The sequence below is a fragment of the Austrofundulus limnaeus genome, unplaced genomic scaffold (genome assembly GCF_001266775.1).
Source record: "Austrofundulus limnaeus strain Quisiro unplaced genomic scaffold, Austrofundulus_limnaeus-1.0 Scaffold69, whole genome shotgun sequence".
NCBI lineage: Eukaryota > Metazoa > Chordata > Actinopteri > Cyprinodontiformes > Rivulidae > Austrofundulus > Austrofundulus limnaeus.
Genome location: NW_013952471.1, coordinates 818,296 through 821,779, shown reverse-complemented (window position 1 = coordinate 821,779; position 3,484 = coordinate 818,296). Strand labels below are relative to the sequence as shown.

Below are 3,484 nucleotides of genomic sequence, written 5' to 3'. Positions count from 1 at the left end.
ATGAGATGAGATGAGATGAGATGAGATGAGATGAGATGAGATGAGATCAGATCAGGTAAGATAAGATAAGATTGGATAAAATAAGATAAAATAAGATAAGATAGGGAGATTTGCATATTACTGCAGTTCAATACAGGAGAGGGTGAGAAAGAATAAAGATGAATAATAGAAAAAAAACACAAAAACACACTATACACATGTGCTATATAACAATGTACATACATTATTATGATAGTAACTCCTGAGCAGTTTGTCAAGTGCACTCTGAGAGAAATAAAAGTATTCTGTCACCTCAAAACAATTTAAGCTCTTCTTAAACTAGAGGTAAGGTAAAAGTGCTTTATTTGTCATCAATGCATGTTCCCATGCAAGGATGAAATTTGTGCTCTGCATTTGACCCATCACACATGAGAAACACCCAAGTGGAGCAGTGGGCAGCTATGTGAACGCCCGGGGAGCAGTTGGGGGTCTTGCTCAAGGACACCACGACATGTGGGCATGGCGGGGAGTCAATGCTGTGACTTTCTGGTCCCAAGTCGGCTGCTCTACACCAGAGATTCTTAACCGATGGGCCGCGGCCCAATTGTGGGCCGTGAGCGACCCCTTGAGAGCCTCAAAAGAACCACAGTTTTTAACTTTGGGCCTCAGAGGGCCGTAGGACCACATTAATTTTAAACATGGTGCAATACACTTTCTCACCACTAGTAGCGGTAGTGCACCACTCAGATGTTTAACAACGTTTTTGGTAATGGTAAATGGTGGTAAATGGTACTCATCCTATAGAGCGCTTTCCAAGTCCCTCCGGACCCCAAAGCGCTTCACACTAACAGACATTCACACATTCACACACTGATGATGGCAAACTACACTGTAGCCACAGCTGCCCTGGGGCACACTGACAGAGGTGGGGCTGCCATGCACCAGCTCCAACAGACCCTCTGACCACCATCAGTAGGCAAGGTGGGTGAAGTGTCTTGCCCAAGGACACAACGACTGAGACGGCTGGGAGGGGGATTGAACCAGCGACCTTCCGGTTCCAGGACGACTCCCCTAACCACTCCGCCTCTTTTTCTTCTTAATATGAAGAAGAGGAAACTTAGATACCTCCCGAAAATGGAAACTTATTTTAACTGAAAAGTAGAACCAAAACTGAAGGCAACTCATCAAAAAACACCAAAGTTTGTCACTAATATGAAGAGCAGCTTCTGTTTTTACCATGTAATATTTTAAAAGTTCAAAACATTATCAAATACAGTTGCAGATACATCTATATTTTAATTTTCATTTTAAATAAATTTTAGTAATTTATTTTTTAAAAATTTGTATGTATTTTAAAGAAATTTTAAACTTGTCAAAAAGCTGTTTTTACTGTTATTGTTTGTCACTAATATGAAGAGCAGCTTCTGGTTGCAAAAGTTTAAAAAGGCTATATTTTCATTTGTACTTTATCAAATTTATTTTTACAGGTTTTTTATTTGAAATATTTACATTAAACATTTTTAATTTATTTATTTTAAGACCACAATTTTATTTTTTGAGTTGTCTATTTTTGTTTTTTATGTTAAAAAATACATATTTTTGTTTTGAAAAGCCTGAGTGGTCTGTTGACTGACCTTTGTATTTGTTCAAATAATTGTTATGGACAGGTTACAATATAAAAATGTTTGTTATAATCATGTCTTGTGATTATTTGACATGATTGAGTTATGTTAGTTATGATAGTTTAGTTATGATGTAAATACAATAAAAATGAAACCAAGATTTATAATAATTATCATTTTGATCCATACAATGGTAATGTCTGACTGGGCCTCGTGTCACTTTATGTTCAACAAATTGGGCCCCGAGGTCAAAAAGGTTAAGAACCCCTGGACTACACCACAGCTGCCCCCAAAGCCATTCTCAAACTGTGGGTTGTGTCCCATAGAGTGGGCATGTGGTTACGACAGCCCACCCCTACTTTGAATTTGTTTCAGGTTTTGTCCCTAAAAATAATTTCAAATGTAGCAAATTTTTAGACCTTTTTGTTGCAGAGGATGCAAAATATGTCCTGTTTTGCAGTGGCAGCTGGTAGAGATATTTGTAGGGTGGGCTGACAGACCTTTAACACTGTGTATAAATATATATTAAAATGCTGCAGACTGGATTCCAACAACATGAGCATCCAATTTAAAATAAAGCCAACCTGCTATAAATTGACATTGTCATTTTGCAGCACAAAGGCAACCATAAAACAACCTAGAAAAAACAAACGTACACAGAGCCTCTGTCAGGCCAACACTTAATTCCCATGCATTAAGTGTTTCAACAATAATTTCAAGCAGAAAAGAGATTTGTTAGCTACACTTAGCCCTATTAATCCACTTTTACCAGCTGTTATGACTGATTGCAAAAAAAAAATAAAATTTTATATTGTGTATGAAACCCATTCTGACTGCATGTAAAAAAAGGACATTTCAAGACTGTAGATGATGAAATTCCAAAACTCCTTGCACATGTACACTGAGAAACGTTGTTCTTAATCTGTTGGATTATTTGCTCACACAGTTGTTCACAAAGTGATGAATCTCACCACTTGGCCCCATCCTTGTGAACAATTGAGCCTTTCAGGGATGCTCCCTTTACACCATATCATGACACTCACCTGTGGAATGATCCAAACAAGTGTTTTTTGAGCTTTCATCAACTTTCCCAGTCTTTTGTTGTCCCACCTCAGCATTTTTGTAATGTGTTCAAATCAAATTCAAAATGAGTGAATATTTGCAAAAAACAATAAAGTTTATCTATTTGAATATCTTGTCTTTGTAGTGTATTCAATCGAATATAGGTAGAAAAGGATTTGCAAATCATTGTATTCTGTTTTTATTTATATTTTTACCCAATGTCCCAGCTTCATTAGAATTGGGGTTGTATGTTAATTGTGTTTGTGTGTCCTTTGAGTTGTTTCAGCTGCTTCTAGTGCTTCATTTTTAAATTGCTCCCTAGAGACAAAGTGAGTGGCCCTGAGCTGCGTGTCATAATGAGTTTTGTATCAGAGTCAAGTCACGCCCCCAGAAATTATATTGAACAAGAGCGTTCCTTCTCCCATCAGGTGATTTGACTCTCAGACATTCTAACATTCTAAACATCTCAGGAATAAAAATGTATATATGAAGTACATTTAATATAAATCAATAAATATCTTACAGTACAGAATGATTTAAGTCAGGACAAACTCAAGGTACTCATTGTGTAAAACAAGAAAGGAAGGGCTATGTAAATCTCAACCTTACAAACCCAACTCCAATGACGTTGGGACATTGTGTAAAGTATAAATTAAAACAGAATACAATGATTTGCAAATCATTTTTAACATTTATACAACTGAATACACTACAACAGGGGTGTCAAACTCATTTTCACTGAGGGCCACATGAGCGTTATGGTGGCCCTCGAAGGGCCAGTTGTAATGAACTTTGATGTTTCATGTTTAACTTTGACTAAA

The 3,484-nt window shown here is 36.9% G+C and overlaps 1 protein-coding gene across 1 annotated transcript in view; it reads left to right on the top strand.

Annotated features, from left to right (window-relative positions):
* Positions 1-3,484, top strand: part of myo15b (myosin XVB) — a gene marked incomplete in the record, with an annotated part of 164,390 nt that overhangs the window by 154,057 nt on the left and 6,849 nt on the right.